The 24,421-nt window shown below is 45.1% G+C and overlaps 1 protein-coding gene across 2 annotated transcripts in view; it reads right to left on the reverse strand.

Annotated features, from left to right (window-relative positions):
- Positions 1 to 24,055, reverse strand: part of LOC142588477 (uncharacterized) — a 109,600-nt gene extending 85,545 nt beyond the window's left edge. For both annotated transcript variants that reach the window (XM_075700266.1, XM_075700258.1), the window contains exon 1: positions 23,335 to 24,055. The gene's annotated coding sequence lies outside the window, so the exon portion shown is untranslated. The remainder of the gene's footprint in view (positions 1 to 23,334) is intronic.
- Positions 24,056 to 24,421: the final 366 nt, after the last annotated feature.

The following is a 24,421-nucleotide window of genomic DNA, read 5'->3' on the forward strand; positions in this document are numbered from 1 at the left end:
CAGAATATAACAATAGTTATACGACTGGCTGGCCGAATCTGCCAATGAATTGGCGTGTTACTAATGCCTACACAATAATGTGCCGTTTGAAAGCCGACCATTCACGTTATAGCGAATAAGAGCGAATTTCATGGCTATGCAGGGTGTCCCAGCTAACTTTAGCCAAAGCTTTAAAATATGCAAAGGGCACGTAGCTGGACAGAACAAAGGTACTGTTGTTTGCCGTTGCTTGGAGCTACTCAAACTATTTCTTTTTCATTCCGTCTAGTTAGATAATTTGTCTTAATTAATTATTCAATCAACTTCTCAAATATTATAATCAGGTGAAGAGTGTCAATGAGAAAATTGTAGAGCGACATGAAAAATTCCCGACACAGCTTTCTGTTGCTCAATACGTGCTACATAAAAGTGTTTTGCCGAGCGTGAAAGAAACCCGCAAATTCACGCAGCATTGCCGCGCGATTGGCAGATCAAGGCATAAATTGTGGTTAAATACAAAATCAAGAAGAGCATACAGCAAGCGTTCCCCTTCTTCTGAGAAGCAACTATCACAATACTAACCGATAGAGAGTCGCTGGCTACCTGCAGAACACCTCCTGCAGTGTGGAAGTTGACACAATGATATGTGTAGCTAACAGCTGCAAGCTATTAAGATAACAGAACTGCAATATTGAGAAATTACAACTGCAATAATACTCAGAACATTTCCGCATACGAAATAACTAAACAACTGTATGGTAAATACTTTCGCGCTGCTTTTCTGAAGGAAAAGACCAAGGTAATTCAAATATCTTCGTTGAAACTAACTATGGGAGCCACTCAAAGGAGTACTGACACAAAAATTTTTGATCTTGTTTTTTCCGCTAGAGTAAGTAGATATAATGACTCAGTAATCACGGCACGAAACATCATTTGCTTGAGAGCACGACAGGTAATTATTTGGAGTCTTGTTTGTAGCGACCAGTCCAAGTTTCGGTTTCAGAAAGCAAAGAGATGGGCCAAAGAAGGAATGTAGACACAACTGGGCACGCCAGCGAACTCGCCGGCGCGCGAGCTTCGTGTTGCTAGTTCGTCTGTTACTTCTGCACGTGCTTTGCGATGGTCCTCGCCATCATCTTCGCCCTCGTTTTCGTCGTCCAGCGGCGACTATTTCCTGCAGGCTGGAGTCGCCGCCGTGTTAGACGTGGTCAACCGCTTTCGATTGGATCCACCACAAAGCAGCGACTCGAAAGTGCGGCCAGCGACAGCTATTAATATGCGTACGCGCTGCTACAAGTAGTACGAACCATTCGTCGAGGGCGCTTTGGGAATGAAGCAAATTTCAGAGCAGGACACAAGGCGGGGTAAAAGTCGACACAGCATCAGGCTTGGGGGTACGTAGTCTAGGTGGAAGATCATCGGACTGCTCTAAGCTCGGTGGGTTTTGTTTATACCAGGCACGCTCGAAATGAAACGAGCAAGTCTGGCTGCTCTTCAACGGGGTCCATTCTAAGGGTCCAGCTGCGCGCACGAGCTCGTGCCACTTCTGCCACTCATCGACGCCGACAGTAGCGAACAAGCAAGCCAGGCGAGCTGGCGATCGCTGAAAAACGGCCTAGCTCACTGGCCGTCGGATCCAAGGCCGACGGCCCTTGCGATCTGTCCGCAGCTCGTAATAAAGCACATATATTTGTCAACACAATCAACATCTGCACATTTACGTCGCTTATAAGTGACAATACTATTAGTTTTCCCAACGCTGTTGGCAGCGATGAGGGAACACGTGAGTCAGGAGAGCCGCTTTACAGAGACGATTGCAGCGGCGGCTGCGCTGACCACTTTGCGAGTCAAAATCACGCCAATGATTTACTATTTCACGCAAGGCTTTACGATATGCGCACTTTCGAGGTCACTTTACTCCGAGTTATTTCGTGTCGGAAACAAATTTTAGCAGATTTTTTGTGCTGCCTTCAGTGGCAAAAAAAGAAGAGAAAACACCGGGGCTATCGGAGCAGCAAGAAACATGCTCGTAGGGCCCGCCCCGACGGCAGCACAAACTCGTGACGCAGTGTTTTCTCGGTTGTTTACATTCCTTCCTTGATGTCGATGTAGCAAGGCGCTACGTTTTGTGGTTGGCTGCGCGCACGCGTACTTTAAAATTCATTTTAAATGTTTTAAGCTACATTCGCCGTTTATATTTTGCAGACGATATGTGTGTGTGTGCCCACATAAATCGATCTCACACGTTAACTCGACTTCGAATTTCTGTGTCAGTACTCCTTTAACATTTTCCAGCACTGAAGCCCCCTAAAACACAAATGTTCATGAGAATATTTTCAAGGGCTTTCCAGGGATAGATCTCGTATGCTTGCCACTACATGTTTGGCTGAGCGCAATCACCTCGCCGCTGAGCATTACCAATGCCTCCGTCACAAAGTGCGGCGAGCAGGTGTTTCGTTTCGCCCACTTTTGTCCCTTGAGCCGTGCTCGTGACGTGGCGTCGCAGCCAATGGGAATTTAGGTGCCGTTTCGCTGCTACAGACGCTGGCTTTTTCGCTCAATGAGCGATGTGGCACTTTCGCAACGAAATGCTCTCTCTATGCCATCTCGTTGATGTTGGTGACCACGATGATTGCTTTTCGCCTGTACGTGCATGCATGCTCTGTGCTCACAGTTTCTGCCACAGTATATCTGTTGCCCAAGTACAGAATAAAACCGCAATAATAATAATAATAATAATAATAATAATAATAATAATAATAATAATAATAATAATAATAATAATAATAATAATAATAATAATAATAATAATAATAATAATAATTGTTGTTGTTGTTCACATCTACATCTTCATTATTGTAGGGGGTTTAAATTACATCATCAAATTGGCAGGTTGATGCGAAAGCGTCACATGGCTCATTGAGCGAAAACTTTGGCGTTCCACGTGTGTAGAAGCAAAATGGCACCTAACTTCCCATTGGCTGCGACGCCCCGTCACGAACGTGCATCGACGGCGCAGGGCGGGCGAAGGGTTGCCTGCTGCCGCAACAGCGCGTCAGGTGTTGCGGGAGGGGAGAGGGCATCGTCGCGAAGCCAAATCACCCTTGCTCTCGCTCTCGGAAGCATTTTTTCTAAATGCGCCTGCGTTTTAACTGCGCCTCGGTAAGGCCAAATCAAAACGCGCCAAGAGTCTCAACGCGCTCGCTTGCCTGCGTGGAGTACGAACTCGAAGGACCGCTCAGCGTCGTTCAGTTGGACATTTATGCTTTCGTATTCACAACTGAAACGAAGTGCTTAGGCGCCTTCGTATTTTTATTAATATAGTATAGTATTTATTAATATTTCCACAGATATATATATATATATATATATATATATATATATATATATATATATATATATATATATATATATATATATATATATATATCTGGAAAAGAAGCATAACAAAGGGTGCAGAGGAATAGGCCGAGAATGCAACCTCTCGCAAGCGTCTAATAGTGGCCATCACCGGTGGGAGAGCAACACGATCACTGATAAGAGAGAATGCTTCCTAGTTAAGCACTAGCTAACATGGACAAACCGAAGCATCGTAACCTCTTGGCAATCTTGTTCGGGTCGGGAACTCGCGCTACGTTCGACACTGCCACAGTGGGCGGTATCACTTGAAGTGGCTGTGGATTCGGCAGTAGCTGCGGCTATAGCGTTGGCAACGCGAGCCAGGGTTCATTATTTATGCCCTCTGACACGTCCTTGCTCTCGGAATTCGATTCAACTATACCTGACCTATGGGGCAGAGGAGGTGACGTCGTATGTGGCGTATGTGTCACAGAGGTCGCGGGTTTGACGCCGGGAATGGCTGCTGACGCCGCCATTCCCAGCGGGTGCGCAAGGACGTCCACTTGAATTCGCTTCAGCCAGAAACCAGGCGGCTGCCCATATAAACGCTGAAATCATGGAAAGAACAGCTGCATAAAATAACGTTCCGACTGGCAGAAACTTCGAATGAAAGCTTTCTGCAAAGTTGGGGGCATTGCTCATATATACGCGGGCGAAAAGCTCCGCCTACCGAAAGCGATTCTCTCTCTCTCTCGTTCCCTCTCTGTGTGCAGGTACCGGGAGGTCTGAGACCAAGGAATAACGTCTGTTGCACAAAGTGTCTTCAGAGCCGGAATAACTGTTGTAGACTGCCGATGTTTTAAAACACTAGTTGAGTGAGCAACCCTTGTGTACGTGCCAAGAAACACTGCAGTTTTCTAACAAAGCCAGCAGAGCACGATTAAGAGAAATTTTTCTCTCGCGGCTTTATTTTTTGTTGGAGCTTTCAAAATCTGTTCTTGTTGTTCGTGATAACAGCAAATGCCGGTCGCTCTATTCTCCGCTTAATGCGAAGGTGTGGCAGCCTTCTGGAGCGCATTTCGACAGCAACAAGTACCTTACTTCGGGAGTGTGGCAGCTGTTGAACATCTAGGCCATTTTAGGAACTTCGTTTGCTTACGCTATCACCGACGTGCGACACACGTTGGTCTTGAAGAAACTATCCAACACCCGTTGTGCACTTGCCCTCGATACGACGTCCAACGCGTCTCTGTGCAAACCGCACTAAGCCGACTGGACTCTTGAACATTTTTTAGAAAGAAAATTACTGGACCTTGGCCGCATCCATTGCTGGCACAAAAAGCTATTCGTGAGCTATTCCAGGTTTTGAAGGTCACCGGCATCAGTGCCGAATTGTAGTACTGCTATGCGTCCTACTGTGTACTCAGAATGCTTACTATCTGTCGTTTTTCCTCTTTCGATTGCATGTTTCCCTTATCCCCAGTGTAGGGGTAAAGGAAAGCAGGGATATAGGATAGGAAACGGAACGCTCGTATTGTTGACCTCCCTAGCTTTTCTCTCCTAGCTTTCTCTCGCTCTGTTGTTTATTTAGATTAATGATTTTTCATTAAATTATGCAGTTACTTTAAGAAAGCAAGACTATCCGCATTCAACGCACCTCTTATTTGTGATCTTTTCCCTAAGAACAAGAATTACAGGCGTAATCGTCTTCTGGAAGTTTAGGACAGCAGCGAGAGAAAATGAAAGGTGGCCATGCAGTTTCTTAGCCAGAGCCAATATGATAAAAAAAAAAAATCCTGAAGGAGTCATAAAACCGTCATGCTGGAGTTTCCATAAAAAAAAAAAGAAAACTGCGGAACCACGCTTAGCGTGAATTAGGCGCCCAGTATTAAACAACGATGGGACCGCCGCGCAAACTTTAGTACTGGATCTTGGGGTTGCGTAAACGATGCCTTTCGTGACGCGAAGAGAACGCGGCGCTCCAGAGCAACCTTTCATCGGCGTTTCTTACTGAGCTCAGTTAGCGCGGCGTACTTGGCCGCGTTTTGACAACCTGCGCAGCCCGACTGACGCCCTCCGATGGCGCGCGAGGCCTGTTTGTTGACGCTGGCGGCGGTGTACCCACTGTGCGCCCTGAGCCTGGCCGGGCACGCCGCACAGTTTTGGGAGCATCGCTTTGTCTGCTAGGCCGGTGCCGCGTTTTTCTTCTCCGTCCGGCCCGAGCTATAAGCATGCGCTAAGAGAATCGCCGCCGGTATGGCCGAAAATATGCCCGTCTGTTTACTCAGACTGCCTTGCCTACAGGCCCCGAGCATACACACAATGCTCGCTTCCAATGTTTGGCTTCCCGCTTGCCCGGATCGAAGCCACGCCGCTGGGAACTCGGCCTGCCTCCGTTTTTAACGGGGATAATGTGTACTCGGCAGCTTTATGACCATCAACGCCAGAGCGATGGTCGCGGGATACAGTTCCGATGCTCGAGCACCCACCGCGCTCTCCAGTTCCTTCGCTTCGCGCGGGACGCTGCTTCTCCTCATGCTGGGACAAACGCTTCGACGAAGGCTTTGGGGCAATCAACTCCGCTTGTTAGAACAAACCGTGAACGACCCCTTCGACGGAGAAAACAGACAAGATGACGTGCGGCCTATTGATGACATGACCTCGTTGGCGAGGGAAAACATCTAGCGCCATAAAACGTCTTCAAAAAGAGAGACAAACGGGAAGGAAAGACAGGGATGTTAGCCAGTGTAAGTGCCGGCTGGCTACCCTGTGCTGGGGAAAGGGATAAAGGGAATGAAATGCGAAAGAACAAACAAATAAAAAATTGATGAGAAAAAAAACGTATTCGAAAAACTGTGGGGAGCGTTTCAGATCAACTGTTTCGTGCGTACACCTTTCACTAGAGGCTGGCTGTTCACCTACCGTATAATGGCGTGCGTGAGTATGATAGATCTGATTATTTTTCAGAAGGTCAGAGGGCTTGTAAACTTTTCTTTTCGACTTATCTGCAAGAACATTTAATATTAATCGGTATTTTACAGTTATACCTGTTGGTCCATGTGACTGTGATCACACAAGAGAAAGGAGAGGGATGGCTGTCGTTGTTGTCAATGTTGCAGGCATCCTGAGGGATGCAAAACAGTTGATGCCGGAATGTTGCGCGTCTTAGCAGTGCAGGAATTTTCACCGTTAACATACGAGCACACAACAGTTTGACCACTGTCCGGAAAATTCGAGATTATCGAGAGACGCAAGCAGACGTTACATATAGCGTCTACTGGACAGGTATACCACCTTGGAAACACTATCTCCCATGGTGCCTGCTGCGGGCTGTCTCACCTATGCCGAATAGCAAGAAGTGAGACGCTATTCAGAAAAAGCGGCGGTTCTAAAGACAACATCTCCCACAACAATGCGGGGTACCATTTATATTTGTTTGGTAAATAGCGTCTCCAGGACCGAATCTTAGCCTGAATCCTATTTGATGGGAAGCTACAATAGCCGCAAGTGAGGTGCATGAGCCCACTGACTCTTGCATCTGTCAGTGCGGTAGGCAGCTAGGCAAACTGAATAAAGGAGGATTTCACATTACCACGAAAAAAGGCGGGCAGTGCACGTAGAATGGCTGTTTCAGATCTCTTCTATTATGTTTCTTTCTAATGTTTAATATAGTCTGAAGTGCCAAACATTTAGACTAACTACTCTATTTTTCTGTAATGTTGAACCATACAATAACAACAATCCTGCGAATAGTCCATTTTAACTGCTGCCACAGCGCGCCTGAAAACTATGTAGCAGGAGCTACATAGTTTTCTATGTAGCCTAAACTATGTAGCAGAGCCTAAACTATGTAGCAGAGCCTTCTAAGCCTAAACTATGTAGCAGAGCTACATAGTTTAGGCTTCCGCATCCCCTCCCGGGGATGCGGAAGCCTAACCCCCACCTAACGTGTCATTGCCAGAGTTTTGTCACCCACATTGTTTGAGGTTCCTTTTGACTTGCCTCCACCTCTTCACATAAAATTTTCTTTTGGCTAATAGCTGATTGCATTATTGTTGGCGCGGACGTGCACGGATTCTAATTCATACTTCGCTTTATATCTGCAAATCCTGACAAAAGGAGAACAAGCGCATTAGAAGTACCAGCAGCGGCTGCCTCATCCGTATTTTCTCACTTCAACGTTGTTTAAAATTTCCACTGTAAACACCATGTACAAACACAATATATTTAAATACATACACAGGACAAAGTATATTATATTTTAAAGAAAAGGATGTAGCCAACTAACAATTACTTCTAAAGGTATGGGTAGCTTATGCCTAGAGGATGGATATATTGCTGTGTGTTCAGCTCACTTCAAAATGATTTGCGTGCTTTTTTGACCATGAAAAAAAAACTGTAGACTTTAGTGGCCCCTTCGGCAGAGTCTTTTATCGACGGCGTGTGAAATGCACGTGAATGATATGTGTCTCAGTATCGCTTCTTTTCAAAGTCAACGGACGAGGCCATATCTAGCACGCAACTTAAGCTCCAGTCCATGGCCGTCCAGAGGGCCCGTGAAAGAGCGGAGAGGCTTGGCCTCCCCATTCCGACATGGGAGCAGCCAGCGGCGAGCCGGGGGCCCCAACGGGTCTCCACCGGCTAGTCCCTCAGGACCTGAATAAAAGTTCATTGTCTGTCTGTCTGTCCTAATAATTTACATTTATTAGGAATGGAAACTTCGTCACTTGCACGCAGAGATCATAAATATATACAGGGTGTCCCAATTAAGTATCATGCACCAAAATTTAAAGGAAATGAAGCAATTCGTTACTCGAAGAAAACGTAGTGCATATTGTTTCCAGTGCAGTGGAGTAGCTGCTAGTGTTTCCTTTTGTTACTGAGATTTAATTAGGTAATTGTAATTAATTATCTAACTCGAGACGTGCCATCACAATTATCAAAGTTTCAGTGAAGCATTTGTAGGCTCAGCCAAGGGACAGCTAACTGCGGTATTTTCAACGATGTACCAAAATGCCTACAAATTTTTTCCGACCGGTAAATAAACCCTGCGAAATATGGTGAATACCACGTGACTGCGCTCCCACCCGCATCATAAAGCAGCGCCCTCGAACAGACTCCTTCTGAGTTAGCAAGAACGAAATGAAGAAAATAAAGAAAGAAATCATCCCCCAAACACTCCGTACAGATGGTTAACCAGCGAAGCTGAAACGTGTGGCCCCGGTGTTTATCACCGGATTAATACCGACGGTTCATTAAACGACCGCTTGGTAGGCTGCCGCATCCTCGGTACGCCGTTAGAGCCGATTTACGCTCGAGCCGCCCATCGCCGCAAGCCGCACCGCACGCTTGCGATCGCGCGAAAAATTGCACGTATCCCGCACTTGTGCACAAATTACCATTTACACTGTGTGCACAGTGTATTACTTACACATTGTAAACCGAAATTTGTGCACAAGTGTTTGATACGTGCAATCTTTCGTGCGACTGCACGCGTGCGGTGCGGCTTGTGGCGATGGGCGGCTCGAGCGTAAATCGGCCCTTACTGCTTGCGCTCGGCTGCGCGAGACTGTTCTTGTGCCCGGGCTGCAGAATCGGGACGGCGTAGATGAGCTCGTTTCAGGTTCTGCTCGCGGTGTTGCTGATCGAAAGCTGCCTGCTCCTCAGGAGTGCGTATGAGCCGTAGCCTACCTATTTGGGAGCCGGAGAGAAACTGCTGCGCGCCCTCTCGCAGCCAATCGCACGCCTCTCTATCGCTTCTTTGTGCATTTTCATGCGGTTGCGCCGGAGGAATTTTCGGCACACAGGCGGTAAACGGACGGACGGAGGAATCGGCTAGCCATATACAGCTTCGCTGTAAAACATCGTGATTCAGCTAGTGCCTTATCTGCCGCGCCTCGGACGAAGTAACACGTCGCGTTTGGTGGTAGTATGGAACAAGCTGTGATAGGTGTTTTCTTAGCGTAGATAAAGTGCACGGATCATTCTTTATTTTGCCACAAAACCTATCACCACAAAAGCGAATTGACAATGTCAGTGCCAATGTTTAAATGTGCGTTTTGTTTCGTCCCAGTCGCCATGTCTTTCGTTAATGAGGAGAAGGTAAACATGATCCTTACCTTGGGAGCTGCAAATGACAATAAGAGGAAGGCCGCCATATCACTCATGGAAGTGTGGCGGTAGACCAAACGCATTGACTATCATCAGAAACGATGAAAACCTGAGACAAACTGGGAGCTTCAAGAAACAGCGGTGTAGGACTACATTTTTGAGTTCTAGCCTACGCACGGATGTTCTAGCATTTATGGCCTCAAACCCTCTCCTGGCGTGCGGGACGTGGCCCCCCCGGTACCAGTTTCCAAATCATCAATTTGGAGGATTCTAAACAACGGACTTTCACCCGTACCACGTTAACCAGCACCAATGCTTGGTCCTCACAAAAGCCAATTAGTCACCGGACTGTTTGAGCAACATCATGTACACAGAGGAAGCCAATTTTCACAGAAACGGCCAGGTAAATTTGCATAATGCACACTATTGGAGCGACTACAATGCACACTGGGTAACGTTCAATCGGCACTAGTACCAGTGGTAATTCAATGGGGTGGTGCGGAATTTACGCCGGTGCTATAATCAGTCCCATCTTCTTCGATCACACACTGACTGGACAGCGTTACGTGGACGAAATCCTTGAAGGAGTTGTGGATGAATTTCTCAGCGAAGTCCGGCTGTCATGTCTTCCACTTCTGTGGTACCAGCAAGATGGAGCACCAGCACGCAGCAGCAGCCCAGCACGAAACTGGCTGGCAGCGACTTTTCATGCGCAATAGATTGGAAGGCACGGGCCTGTAAATTGACCGGCTAGGTCACCTGACCTCTCTCCGCTCGATTTCTTTCTTTGGCGTTATGTGAAAGATAATGCTTACATGAGGGAGGCGGAAGTCAGGTTACCTCAAGACAAGTATAACGGATGTCTACTGTAGAATTTGAGCGTCGATCAACAAAAAAGCCACTGAATATGTGATAAAGCGGACTCAGTACTGCGTAGCTGCAGAAGCAGACCTATTCGGACACGTGTTCTAGACAGCAGCTAGTGTTCAACGGCGCTTACGAATTCATAGATAATAAGGGCACAGAGAAATCTGATGTATATATTTTTGTTTTGTGCAGGCGTCCCGATTGCGTATTCAGTTCATTTAGAAGGGGTTATTCACTTTCTTGAACGCATCGGTTTTGCCTTTTGTCAACACGTGGGTCGCTTCCCGGTCTGTTTATCTCGCTTTTATTTTACGCCAAGAATCTGTTGTTGCAGCACGTATACACTCTCATGAAAACTAAAACCGTCAATTTAATTTGGCTTTGGTCTGAAGCAAGTTTTTGGCGCGAAATATAGCTGTGCTCGTACTCTTTCAGCGCGGTGCGAGCAAAACCGGGGATTTTGAAAGAAACATGCTATACCTATTCCATTGCTTTTTGCGTTTCGTGCGTGACCAGAGCGGCGCTTCGGCTGCGTTATTAAGGAACTTTTGTTATCAATGTGATCAGTCGGCCTTGAGAGACGGATAATGAGTTTGACGCAGAGAGGAAGGAATAGCTGCAAAGCCGCGGAACCTGCTGTTGGCGCTCCTCCCATACCATTATCAAGGTGATGTGCCGTCTCTTCGGATTTGCGACAGGCAATGCAGCTGCTTTCAATCAGCTTATTCGAGGACGCTGCTTTATGATGTGGGTAGGAGCGCAGTCACGTGGTATTTTTCATGGCTTGAGGTTTGTTTGTCAGTTGGAAAAAATTGCACGCAATTAGTACGTCGCTGAAAACAGAGCAGTTAGATCTCATTTGGGAGTGCCTACAAATGCCTCATTGACAATTTTACAATTAGGACAGTACTTCTCGAATTGGATAATTAATTGCAATTGTCGAATTAAATTTCAGGAACGAAAGAATTACTGGCGGCTACTGTACTGTACTGGAAACAATATGTGCTAGGTTTTCTTCGAGTAACGTAACTGCTCTTTTTTACGTCTTGGTGCATGATAGTTCGGGCATCCTGTATAATTCACTCAGTAACCGAAATGAGGCCAAGCCGGATTCACTCGAAATCATAATCAACAGCAGTCATGCGCATGAGCGCTTATACTCGGACTCACAGAAAAAGAAAAAAATAAACGTTAGAGAGAGGCTGCACTTTCGCCGGAAAGGCGAAGCAGTATTAATGATAGCGAAGCATACGACAATTACATGAAGGAAGATTACAACACCGAGAGATGCCAGATTCTTGGTGGTGGGTGAGGACTCAGGCTGTGAAATTGAACTGTCTTCTACTATAAGCCCTTGTAAATTCTCATATGAGGGCGTCACTTGTGCGGCGTCACATGTGCGGCGCGTAGCGAGACTACTCGCCGCACATGTCACATCCCTTGATACGTATCACGATGCGATGCAAGTGGAAACTTGAGGATCCAAAGCACTCAGTCGGCAGGAAGAGTTGTAGATGTAGATGTAGAACCTTGTGATTCACTGGCACGTACTCACTCTGAGGGATTGGCCAAGAATCGGGTAAATGAAAGTAAAATGTAAGATCATCAGCAGCAGCAGCCGGTTTTATGTCCACTGCAGGACGAAGGCCCCTCCCTGCGATCTCCAATTACCCCTGTCCTGCGCCAACTGATTCCAACTAGCGCCCGCGAATTTCCTAATTTCATCGCCCCACCTAATCTTCTGCCGTTCTCGATTGCGTTTCCCTTCTCTTGGTACCCATTCTGTAACCCTAATGGTCCAACCATTATCTAATCGGCATACTACATGACCTGCCAAGCTCCATTTTTTTTCTCTTAGCGTCAATTAGAATATAGGCTACACTCGTTTGCTCTCTGATCCAAACCGCTCTCTTTCTGTCTCTTAACGTTATGCCTAGCAATCCTCGTTCCATCGCTCTTTGCTCGGTCCTTAACTTGTTCTCAAGCTTCTTTGTCAGTCTCCAAGTCGGCCCCATATATCAGCACTGGAAAAATGCACTGATTGTACACCTTCTTGATCAATGATAATGGTAAGCTTCCAGTCAGAAGCTGACAATGTCTGCCGTATGCGATCTAGCCCATTTTTATTCTTCTATGAATTTCCTTCTCATGATCAGGGTTCTCTGTGATTAATTCACCTAGGTAACCGTACTCCTTCACAGACTCTAGAAGCTGACTGGCGATCTTGAACTGTTGTTCCCTTGCCCGGCTATTCATCATTATCTTTGACTTCTGCATATTAATCTTCAACCCCACTCTCACACTCTCTCTGTTAAGGTCCTCAATCATTTGTTGTAATTCGTTTGCATTGTTGCTGAATGGAACAATGTCATCGGCAAACCGAAGGTTGCTGAGATATTCGCCGTCGATCCTTACTCCTAAGCCTTCCCAGTTTAATACCTTGAATATTTCTTCCAAGAACGCAATGAATAGCATTGGAGAGATGGTGTCTGCCTGTCTGACCCCTTTCTTTACAGGTATCTTCCTGCTTTTCTTGTGTAGAATTAAGGTAGCTGTGGAACCTCTGTAGATATTTTCCAAGGTATTTACGTAAGCGTCCTGTACTCCTTGATTGCGTAATGCCTCTATGACTTCTGGTATTTCTACTGAATAAAATGCCGTTTCGTAATCTATGAAAGCCATATAGAGAGGCTTATTGTACTCTGCGGATTCCTCGATAACCTGATTGATGACATGGATGTCATCATTCATTGTATCATGTCATCATTGTAGAGAATCCCTTCCTGAAGCCCGCCTGTCCCTTGGTTGGCTAAAGTCCAATGTTGCCCTTATTCTATTGAAGATTATTTTGGTAAATATATTATATAACACTGGGAGTAAGCTAATGGTCGTATAATTTTTCAATTCGTTAACGTCTCCCCTTTCGTGGATTAGTATAATGTTGGCATTCTTCCAGTTCTCTGGGACCCTTGAATTCGACAGACAGTTCGTATAGAGAGCCGCCAGTTTTTCAAGCATTATGTCTCCTTGATCTTTGATTAAATCGACTGTTATTCCATCTTCGCCTGCCGCTTTTCCCTGTTTCATGTCTTGCGAGGCCCTTCTAACTTCATCGCTAATTATAGAAGGCGCCTCTGTTACCTGTTCATTACTACTTGGAATGGAGGTATCGTGGCTGCTCTTGCATGGTACTGTACAGGTATGTATAGAATTCTTCCGCTCCTTTTACTGTATCTTCGAGATTGTTGATGATATTACCCTGCTTATCTTTCAGAGCATACATCTTGGTTTCTCCTATGCCGAGTTTTCTTCTCACTGATATAATGCTGCGTCCATTTTTTACTGCCTCCTCAGCCTTTCTCACGTTATAATTTCTAATATGCCTTATTTTCTCCTTGTTCATTAGTTTATACAGTTCCGCGAATTCTATCTGATTTCTTGAGTTGGACACTTTCATTCTTTGTCGTTTCTTTATTAGGTCCTTAGTTACTTGGGAGAGCTTGCCTACTGGTTGCCTTGGTGCCTTGCCTCCCACTTCAATTGCTGCCTCTGAAGCCAGCCTAGTTATGGTTTCATTCATTACCTCTATGTCATTTTCATCTCTCTGTTCTAAGGCTGCATATTTGTTTGCAATCACCAGCCTGAATTTGTCTGCTTTTACCCTTACTGCCTCTAGGTCGACCTGTTTCTTCTTGACCAATTTTACTCTTTCTCTCTTCAAACTGAGGTGAATCCTAGCCCTCACTAACCTATGATCACTACACTTTACCCTACCTATCACTTCTACATCCTGCACTATGCTGGGATCAGCAGAAAGTGCGGAATAAATTTCATTTCTAGTTTCACCATTAGGGCTTTTCCACGTCCACTTTCTGTTGCTACGCTTCCTGAAAAAGGTGTTCATTATTCGAAGCCTATTCCTTTCTGCGAATTCTAGCAGCATCTCTCCTCTAGCGTTCCTAGAATCAACGTCGTAGTTGCCAGTTGCTGGTTCACCAGCCTGCTTTCCCCCCACTTTGCGTTGAAGTCGCCTATTACTACAGTATACTGAGTTTGCACTTTTCTCGTCAATAATTCAACATCTTCATAAAACTGATGTACTTCATCATCATCGTGACTGGGTGTTGGAGCGTAGGCTTGTCCTACCTTTAATTTATAGCTCTTATTAAGTTTGATAACGACTACCGCTAGCCTCTCATTTATGGTGTAGAATTCGTGAATATTGCCCGCTATGTCCTTATGGATTAAGAATGCTACGCCGTATTGCTTCTTATCTAGGAGACCTCCATAGCAGAGGACATGTCCATTATTCAGCAATGTATAAGCCTCACCAGTTCTTCTAATCTCACTAAGGCCGGTGATATCCCAAACCATATCTGATAGTTCCTCAAGGAGTCCTGCTAAGCTAGCCTCACTCGACAGAATTCGGCAATTAAAGGTTGACAGGGTCAGTTTCCATTGGTGGCCTGTCAAGACCCAGAGATTTTTAGCACCGTCTGCTGCGTTACATGTCTGACCGTCGCCTTGGTCGGGTGCTCGGCAGCTGATGGGGACTGAGGGCCATGGCTTAATTGTAGGAATCATTCGGGAGGTAGTGGCCGAATACTCCACCAGGGAGGCTAATTCCTGTTCTGGAGAGGGAGTGTCTTTGTTGAAGCTTAATGGGCTTTCCTAATTTGGTTGTACCTGGATTAGTATAGCCCCACTCGTTCACGGCACCTTTTGACGGTGTCAGGCATCACTCCAAGCCTGCAGATGTTGTGCAGTGGAGGAGGTGAATTTCAAGCTTACCATCCTCAAATTTAAAAAAAGAAGCTTATAGAAGGATTCGATCTTCCGACTATGGCAACCGAGCATTCGACATAGCTCAGTCATATAATCCCGTTGGCGGCGGGGCTACCTTATCGCTGACAAGTACAGCCCAGAGGGCCCTACGCGCCTAAACACATCTTTTATTTATCCGCGATAGATTTTACTCAATATAGAAGGACTTCTAAACGATTGTGACCTTGTACTTCCGGAATCTCACGTATGCAGGCGGCCGTGAACTCGGCTAGGCAAAGCATGCAGGCGGTACAGGAACTGGTACCCACGACCTTTCACTGTTGCGAATGCATGCTCGTGATCTACAGGAGTACTAACGGACGCCTGCGAAAACGAACATAAGTGCAAATGTAGAAGATATAAATGGACGCAAAGTACGCCCTTCTCTTTCTTTTTACTTGATGAAAATCTGTATTTGAACTTTGCAACTGTTCTCCTTACGTTATGTTTTTTTTATTGTTTGCGTGATACTGCAAACCTTCTCATCACTTTTTTTCTCTTCCTTTAGTGCTACAATTTGTTTGGGGGGGGGGATCTCACTAGAAAGTCAGCGCGGGGCATGTCGGTAGAGTCAGTTTAAGTTTATTTAGTATATCTTGAATGCCTGAAAACATGCTTCAATTATCCGCGGTATACGGGTTTTGATGATCGCGGCAGTAGGCACGGCATAGTATTTCTCAGTGGTACTAAAATCGTGGTTTCGGAGTCTCTCGTACGCAAGCGGCCATGAACGCGACTAGATACACGATATATTTTCGGCGAATTTGAACAGCACTTAAAAGTAGTGTGGAAATAAAAGAAAATACGAAAATGAAAAAAAAAACTTTTAGCGCTTACCGCTAATTCACTAGTCGCGTATGGAGGGAGGTACACCAAACAGTTCACGGTCTCGGCTGCGTGTCTCATGCATCGGAGAAGTCTTTCCGAACGAGACGGAACTGGTACTAGAGAAAATAAGAGGTCCAAATTTTATAATAGGTAAGCTACAATCGAAAGACAGAGATTGTATTACCTGTATGATTTTATGAAAATGAAAACTGCTATAACCATAAAAATAAAACAAATAAAATTCAATTTTGGTGAATAAAAAAGAAGCTTAAAATTTAGTATTTAGTGTCTAAATCTCATTTATCCTAAAAGAAAATCTTGGATGGCAGCGCTAACCTTGCCGTCGCTATGCCCAAGTGTAGAGGCGCATAAATATAGCAAGTTTTGAATAGTTAAATGTAATCCAAGAAGGGGGAGCGGTGTTGCTAAGGTTCGTTTTCTTAAGCTAATGAATGGAAACTAAAAAGAAAGAAGCTAAAAAAATGTTATATGGTTTCATCTTCTCTAAACACATGACAAAACGGTGAGGGTGCCAGACCAGCCCTGTATAAATAAAAATTTAAAGAAGGTATGACAGCGAAGCCTACTTTTGTAATCTAATTTTTCTAGATTGGCAAAGAGTGCTTTTTCAGGGGTACAATAAGTGTCTAAAATCGGAGGAATTTGTTATAGATGGTACATAGAATTTTTGCAGCATCATTTGCTTCCGAAATCTTGCCGCTATGATCAAGGCTGATGCAGGGAGAACTTGAATGGCTGGGCCAGCTATCGACGCTTTCGCCAATGAACCAGCTGTTTCATTTAGAACTAGGCCTGTATGCCCAGGTACCCAGACTAAATGGATATTAGTTAAGTGTTGGGTACTAAGGATTTAAACACTCGCAAAACCTGAGATTCATTTGGTGCTGAAAGGAAAGTAGACAAGGACAAAGAACCAGTTACAATGACTACGTAATCTATTGTTGGGCTTAACTTACGAGGGGCCAGTACAACTGCTAAATATTCTGCAATAAAGATTGGTACAATGTCTGGAAGCCGCAGGGAAAATAAGCAATCGAGAATAGAACAGAATATACCAATACTACATTTTTCTTGGTTCTGCGTTGGCATCAGTCGCTATGACCACATTTGTTCGGAATTTCATTAAGTAATCCAGTAGAATAGCACTTAACATTCGGTAAGGTAGATGTTTTGCCTCACTCGGAAAAATGTCAAATTGTATGTGAAGAGAATTTTACAAGAACGGATTGTTTAATAGTGCCCGCTATTCACTTCTTCTTGTTTGCTATGTTTGTATAAATGGCGATATGTCTTATTTTCGTCATTGTCCTTGCATCCGATCATCCTTTCAAAGGATGCATCCTCCCAATGTGACAGTTACGCGTGTGCATGCACAAAACACTAAAACGCGAATCACTTGGATAACTATGGCTTTACACGCGCCACTATATGCAGCTGCAATGCAAAGTGAGCACGCATCGACGCTACGCGGCGCGCCTGTGACATCGCGTGACATTGCTGCCTGGGACACCGGCGGCGGCGGCGGACACCTTCGCCAACCTAAATGGCTATTGGAATGAGCCCATAACAGCTTACACTGTAAAACGGGGCTCACTTGAAACACAGCCTAAATACACAGCGCTAAACGCACGCAGCTGCGTATGTCGTCATGTTAAGACGAACGACCAAAAAGGTCCATGTAGACATGCGCCTACCGGGATGCCTCTCAACAGTAGTGTGACGATTTGCAGAGACTGTTATACTAGCGGACAACATTCCATGGCAATGAAGGGAACTTCAGCAGGGCCGGTTGGCGTTGCATAGTTCAATTTCGGGAACACCAACGCTCAGACGAAGTACACAAAAAAGAGCGACACACTTTGGGCTTACTAGCAACGGTATGAGTTTATTGTTTCTTGCTTCGAACTTTATGCATTCGCCAAAAGCAACGAATTGGGAGTGTGTAAAGTTCGAAGCAAGAAGCAATAAACTAATATGATTGCTAGTCAGCGCGATCTGTTTGTCGCTCTTTTCTGTGTACTTAGTCTGAGCGCTGGTCTTCCCGAAATTGAAAAATGAAGAGAAAACCACGAAGGGGACAGAGCGCTTACAAGTAAGAGCGCTCCTGAAAAAGGTCTTACGCTTTCATGCTTGTTAGTTTAAACTGAGGAAGAGAAAACACAATCATCTTTGTTTATAACAGAAAAATAAGACAAAATGCACAACTGAGTGTTAAATTTGACCTATTTTTGTGCTTTTCTCTTCCGCGTATGAACAAATGCGATACCGTCGCACGAGGAAGCTACGCTGATTCAGTATCTCTCCAGGAAATGAAAAGCAATGTGGAACGCTGCTAGTCTAATTGGTCCAGAAAGACAAAAGGCAAGTGCAGAAGCCATCAAGACGATTCCGGCTTCCCCAGCACCTCACCCAAGGTGAGGCCGGAGAAATTAATGAAAGTAGGATAGAATAAAGCTAACGTACCTTTTTATACAGCAGAAGTATCACTTATTCTGATACTTAAACCTCAAAGGCTTGAAAAACGCACCTGAGAGCTGCAAAACGTTATGCTGTGGCATTTGTTTACGTCCACAACAATGTGGTTGTTAAACACTTTTTGAAAACAAAAAAATCATATCTTAAGACGTCGATTGCATCAGAAGTGATGTACGGAAAAATTTAACTTCTACAGTCTACATTCGAAAACATATACTTCGAACAAAAAAGAAATATTTTGTATGCGTAACAATGAAATTACAGTTACGACAAAAAACAAATGATCTTTTTTCCACACGCGTAAATTGATTTCTCTACAGGGCACTACAGATCCGCTAATTAGACGCTCGAGTTCACAATCAATTGTAGCTCGGGTAGACGTCGGCACTACCGATGAATCAAACCATAATTTACGCTAGAAAGCCCAAATGCTCCCTTTTGTCTTTTCAACTTCGCACCGACGGTCCTTGTGTGGTTTAGTATGCGTGGAGCAAGCTTCTTTGGCAGATAGAATAATCCACTAGGCAACATTTTCAAATACCTTAAGAAATCGCTTTCTGCCAAAACCAAATCATTATTCCTGATCAAGAATCAAATTGGCCAAATCAAGTGGAAAATCTGTGAAAAATGCAACACTGCTGATTACGTGGCCGTAGCAGGTTTAAGCGGCTGCCAGTGCGTCGAGCTGCCTTTATCAGACGGATTGGCCACTCGGCGTCACACATGAATTGAAACGGATGTAATACAAGGAAAAAAAGGTTCCTACAAAATACAGCTCTAGGTTGATATCGACACTGTCGCTAATTTTACTATCTTATGAAAACTGCAGTCATAGGGATACGATTGCGTTCTTTGGAGGTAGGTTGTTTGAAAGAAACGAAACCAGAATTCGTAACTATCCTCTCCTAAGTTCTGCTTTATACACTAATTTCTCCAGAATTTATTGCAGATAATTTTGCACATACTTTCTCAACGTGTTTGTACACATAATTATACTTATCGAGCAGTTCGCATGATGCTAATTTGCAGCTTACTTACTGTTGAAGCCGAGCAAATGTTTCGAGTATGCTAGCATTGGTCTAGCAACGCATAAAAAAATCCTTGTAGGGGAGGAGTGCCTTTGTTCGGCCAGTTTGGTGCGACATACCACAAGTTAAACTGCGGAGCGAGGAAGACACAGGCAGGTACACACAGCACGAGCGCTGGTCTCGTGGTTATGTTCCCTTTCGTCTTTATCTTTTCACGGTCTTGAACTTGCAATCCTCTTGGTAGACCGCGAATACTCTGGCTGGCTCGCGTTGGAACGACAGAAGCATGCGTCCGACTGTGGCCTAATTTTCTGGTTAAAGTGTGGTTCCCTAGCTGTCACCGGTAATGAAAAAAAATTAAAAAGCGAACGTGCTCTAATGATTAGAGCACGCAACTGCTGTGAAGAGAGTTGTGCCTTAAGTCAAATTTATTTTATTTTATTCTTCTACAAGGGGCTAGTGCACCGCTACTATATATATATATATATATATATATACCGAAATTGGTCACTCAGTGAGATTGATTCGGCATTCTGTAGCGGGGATCTGCGCATCAAGACGCACCGCGGAGTGGCTTAGTAATAACAAATCTAGGGCCATCTTTTTTAACATTCTACTTCATTTTCCATTACTTTCGCACTTCATTTGCTCGGTCGTATCTTGGATGAAAAGAAAGAAAACGAAAAAGGAACACACAAACGAAATGAGTCGTAGCATGTGAATCTTGAAGGGCTGACATATACAGTAGTTGGCAAGGGTCTTATATGCATTATACGTGTCATTACTGATGGGCTTTAGTAATTTCAACCGCAATAAATATCTGTATTGTGGTCAGATCATTTACCATACGAAAATATAAATAACACCGGCAAACAGAGGCCTCAGCGCATCACTTAAGATTATAATGAAGCGGGTGGCGCAGGATCCCTAAGGCACCCAAGGGGCAGCGGGGAGTTAAAAGCTGGAACCAAGGTGGTCCATGTGTTGGGGCCGCCGAGGCTGAATCGTGGGGGGGGGGGGGGGGGGGGGGTGACTTCGTATGCAAGATCGACTGTCAGCTGCCCTTGACAACCGCTCTTGTATACTCCGTCAGGCGGAGACCTCGGCGAGCCCCAACCCACGGACCAGTCCAGGTACCAGCTTTGACGCCTCGTTGCCCTTTGGTATCCTGCAAGCGCCTTCAAAGTTTATTAAGTAACGACACGTTATTTACACGTAATAGTTGCGCAAGCTCTCACTTCCCTTCACCGGAATACAATATGTGCATTTCACAGTATTACACAACTGTAATGCGGTGAAATGCTACAACATCGTTATTGAACATCATGGCGGGGTCTCAGGGTGTCCCCTGTTCTTGCCGACTATTTTCTGTTCTGTTTTGCATTATAATATTGCTCTGAAGTAAAACACAGTAAATCTATTGTAATAATTCAGCGCAAACTTAATGTGTAAATTTAATTTACTTAAATACGGTGTTCTTTATTGAGTCATAATGTTTGTAGCCAGTTTATTTTGTTCATGCTTCCTCATTTTCTTTCGAAAAAAAAAAAGAAGCGCAGCCTACAAATCAATGCTATAACGTCTGGTCTGAATATTTCAGAGTTTACCGCGGGGCTTTGTTCGCGTTATTGGTCTGGTTGCTGTAACATCGCATATTACTGCTTGTAGTCGCGCTAGATATTTTGCTTAGCTATAACTTTTGACTGCCTGTGAAATGTAAATTAATACAAGCAGTTGCAGTGCACGTCATAGAGAAACTTGGCATATTCCACATTCAAGAACAAAGTACGAGAATCAAATGTTGCGCCATGCGTTGCCATCATTGCTTAACTCTCTTCATTAATAAGCAGATTTATTATTCTTTCAATTTATGTGTCCGGACTACTCGTTCATACTTTTATTTGCGCGTGTGCTTATGCATGTTCTGTTTGTTTTCCTTTCTTTATCAATATCAAATTTAAGCTGCAATTGCGCAGCAACGTATTTATTGATGCATTTTTATTTATGTTCCTTTTAATGGAAAAGCTATTCATGGTTTCTATTTAGGTATTTTCTGTCACTTGTATGGAATGCTTGTTCTGCATCCATGCCGTTGTTTGCTGCTGTGCAAAAAAAAAAAAAAAAAAACTTTGAGTATACAAATTTTCCTAACACACATATTTTACATGGATATTGTTTTGCTAGGTTAGGTACTCAGTACTTGTGTACATGTTCATATGTTGTATTAATGCACATTTTGGTACGTGCTGCCAAAACAAACCGGTAGGGGACAGAGACCTAATCAAGTCGAATTTGTGGCTTTTTGTCTGTGTCATCTGTACCTTGTATGGATGTGAAATAAGGTTTAAAGAAACGAGTTATTTTATGCTAGGGTCAGAAACGTTTGCGTTTTCAGAACCATTCGTCGCGCACAGCGCGAATTATTCCGGAAACAACATTTACCTTAAATACCGCGTCGAACGATGCCAGCCGCTTCACGTACCAGCTATGCATGGATCGGCACTTAGAAAGAAAGAAAGAAAGAAAGAAAGAAAGAAGAAAAGAAAGAAAGAAATAAATAAAGAAGGAAGAAAGAAAGAAAGAAGGTCTACGCAAAAACTTTCAGTACCTGTCGACCAAATCCTCTCCTAATGACTTTGCCCTTCTATCGGCACTGTGGCGTAACGCGCCTCGTGTTCGACTATAGTTGCAGCTCCTTTCGCCTGCGCTCTTCTTCGATCATCCCTCTGAAAAAGCCACCCTTGCCCCCTTCCCTTTAGTTTACTACTTTCCGGTGATGAAAAATAGCTGTCTATCTTTTCATGCAGAGAATAACTGAAAGCGTTCAGTAGCGTGTCATGAACTTCGCAATGAGTAACTCTAGCAGGCGCGAGAGCCTGATTCCCCCGCAATCCAAACGAAGCGACAGAAAGCCACAGTTTATTCCTGACTGACAAGGTCGGCGCGTCTGTTTGTTTTATTCTGTGTAAAGGACCGGTCATTGACAGTTTATTAACAGATTTCTCACGCGTTTAGCCCTCTTCAAAGACAAATTAGCGTAATCGGTGCAGCCACTATGATGAAACACTGTTCGCAAGAAACACAACACGGTAGCTACCAATGTATTGCGTGTTAAGACGGTGTGAAATGACTATAAAAAAGGGAGTTCAACGCCCACCCTATCGCCAAAAGTTGTTTGACTTATCAGAGGCTATTATATCATGACGGTGGAAGTTTACCGCAAAAGAAGAAAACGCCAACATCCACCTGGCCATAAGTATAGCACAGGGTTTCACCGCAATTCAGTGAGGTATGTAGGGGCACTTTCCCTGTTATTTACACCCATACGTTTGCAAGTGATCGACGTCGTGCTACAAGCTCTCAGCATTCGTCACAGTTTGCTTTGATCAGAAAACATTGGAGTGAGACAGCACTCTGGTACATTGGTGCGCGAAGCTACTTATGAGACAGGTGGACACTAAGAGTTTAGATCCTAAGTGACTCATGTGCACAATACCTAAGCTTCCGCTGAGCGTGGGCCAGCAATCACGCTGATCGACGCTCGCAGAATGCACAGAAAGCACGAATAGCACCATCATTCATACACTGCAGCGTTATATCGCATTTTTGGCGTTGCGCCACCTTGCAATGTGCGCAACGTGGTAACAGCGTGAACAGAACCAAGCCTAAGCGACGAAGGTGGCGGGACGAAGAGCCGGTCACCTCCTTCACTTTTACGTCGGCTGATATGGAGTACTTTCCCTGCGCCTGCTTGGACTGATAGTTAGCTTTTCTCACACCGTTACCAGATTACGCCTTACCAACGCACCAAATGCCTTTGTCTTCGCTTACACTATACGTAAGGAAACAGCGTTCAAAGTACCTCTCAATAAGTTTCTGTGCGGTGGCTCTCGATCGCTTGCTTCTTTAACGGTCGTCCGACAACAGGAGGCGCAGTCTTCGTTGACGTATCGGAAAGCGCTCGGTCGCACTTTTCATTGCCCCGGCCCAGACAGCTGCAGCAGCGCTAGTTTCGAAGTCGTTGCGTCCCAGCATTTCATACGTCGCCGCCGTCGCCGTAGACGCGCAGCTGGGCTGGCGAATTCACAGATGTCCTCGCTCGATCACCTGACAGTCCACTATTTACAAACTATCGCCGGCGAATCCAAGCCTTCGTACAGTGCTCACTTTGGGGTTACTGTGCCCACTGTCCACGTTAATAAGGCACTCAGAAGGAGGGGCTTGTCACATCGGAGTCGACAGATTGTCACACGAATGAGCACTGCGCACAGTTTAGCTGTCCTGGTTCTTCCCAACGAATGACGCTCTGTCCTAAAGGCGCTGCGTTGAGACGACGTTGCAAGTCGGAGCTGTTACGGTTGCTAAGAGCAACGAACGTGACGGCTGGCTTGCCTTCCTAATCAGCCCAGTGCAGGTCGGAAGGAGATGCGCTTTCTTAACAAGCAGAAGCTTTGCAGGTCATAGCAGGCTGCAGGCTTAGTCGCCTGCGTTCGAACGGTATGGGTCGCAAAAGCCGAGTCGAGGAGCGGCGGCTAACGGCGGTTGCCCGGGGCGGACGCTATTTCGGGTCTGGAGGGTTCCTATTTCTGAAGGCGTAGTTGAAAGGCCCGGGCCACCAGCCCGTGCCGGAGCTCAGAAATAAAACAAAGAATAAGCCTGTGGCGTTGGCAGACTGCATGAGCTTCGGCGTGCAGGGGGCGCAGAATGCCATAGCTTACTCCCAGGCCGCCCATGCACTTCGCCTGCGTGCTACTCACTTGTTGACAGCCTCTGAAGCTTGATCTATTTTGCCCTAAGCGATGATGTTCGCTGCTGCACCAACGTGACCACTCTGATGGATTTCTCTTGAGACGCAGTACGATCAGTGTGTTCGTTAATGACAATTGCTCTTGGTGCCATTTTGTTGCACCCATACGGATGGTACTTCGCGGAGCTCTCCAATAAGGACT

This window comes from Dermacentor variabilis, chromosome 1, assembly GCF_050947875.1.
Source record: "Dermacentor variabilis isolate Ectoservices chromosome 1, ASM5094787v1, whole genome shotgun sequence".
NCBI lineage: Eukaryota > Metazoa > Arthropoda > Arachnida > Ixodida > Ixodidae > Dermacentor > Dermacentor variabilis.